This window comes from Cyprinodon variegatus, unplaced genomic scaffold, assembly GCF_000732505.1.
Source record: "Cyprinodon variegatus isolate N-32 unplaced genomic scaffold, C_variegatus-1.0 Scaffold18, whole genome shotgun sequence".
NCBI lineage: Eukaryota > Metazoa > Chordata > Actinopteri > Cyprinodontiformes > Cyprinodontidae > Cyprinodon > Cyprinodon variegatus.
In genome coordinates, this window is record NW_015150471.1 from 550885 (window position 1) to 552235 (window position 1351).

At 40.8% G+C, this 1351-nt stretch overlaps 1 protein-coding gene across 1 annotated transcript in view; it reads right to left on the reverse strand.

Annotated features, from left to right (window-relative positions):
• Positions 1-1351, reverse strand: part of vps25 (vacuolar protein sorting 25 homolog (S. cerevisiae)) — a 15504-nt gene that overhangs the window by 4639 nt on the left and 9514 nt on the right. The gene's annotated exons all lie outside the window — the stretch shown is intronic.

Below are 1351 nucleotides of genomic sequence, written 5' to 3' on the forward strand. Positions count from 1 at the left end.
ATCAAAAAAGTACTCCAGAGTGTTGTTCAGCATGGGGGTGAGTAGAAAATGAAGGCTAATCATGTTTTGGGTGTACTATTCCTTTAAGTCCTAGAGCAACATGAAAATTAAAGATAAACATGACATTTAGTTTCTGCACACCAAACATCAGTGCTAAAATGAACAGAAGGAGGGAAAACACAACTATCTGCATCAAAAAGCAGAACATGTTATAATCGGAGTCAAGTACTGACTTATATTACTGTTATCTGCTGATAGAAATATCAAACATTTGGGAAAAAGAATCAGTCTTTCCTTATAACAACAAACAGCACATTTTAATGTAGCTCTACCAGCTTCACCAACAACAATATTATTGGTAACCGGAACAAAATGTACAATAGTCCAACTGCTGTTTATATTATCTATACACCCGCATCATGAGTGACGTATCTAGCATGGATTATAATAGCTGCTGTCCTACAGCTGGACTCTTTAAATGTGTTTCATTAGTAATTAAGCGTACAGCACACAGTGTTGATGGAAAAACAGACAATTATGCAACCTGAGGCGGTGCAGAGCAATGTTGTTGATTTGTTGTTTATGTGCACTAGAAGAGCATAAAAGGAAAGTTTAAGTTTTCCATTTTGGTAACTGGTCGACACTATCTTGAGGAACGAGAGTTGGTAGCATGGATAATGAAAGAGCTGAGGGGGAACATATAGATTAATAGGTCAGGGATTTATGATGTGCAAATAATGAGACCATGAAACAACAATTTTTTTATTTTAACACGCCATTTAAACTGGACAAGAACTAAAAATATACATGAGGCCATTGTGGAACTGGTTGTCACTACCCGATCCGTCCTGGAAGCACGATCCATCCAGCACATGCGCGGACAGATGTACATCCAGGTGTCCATAAATAATGTAATTATTAGGCAGGGGCGGATCCAGGATTTTCAAAGGGGGGTGCGCACCTAAGGGTCATGGGGTCAAGGGTCACAGGTCAAGACAATGTGAGGCTAAAAGACCAAAGAATACCGCGCGTTCTGGCTGGAAACGCGCGGTGACGTAAAAAACATGCACTCGCGTAAAATATTTGGAATGGTTGGAACTGCGCGTTATTGTACATGCGATTATTGGCCCAATCGGCTTGCCATATCGCAAAGGGGGGTGCGCACGCCCCCGCCTGAATCCGCGCCTGTTAGGGGTGGAACGGTTCACAAAATCCACGGCTGGGTTCGGTCCACGGTTTCATGGTCACAGTTTTCGGTCCAGTTCGATATAAGTTGATAGGAAAATCTATTATGTCTTGTATAATATAACACGTGTTGCACAATGCTTTTTTTTTTTTTTTTTTCAACAAA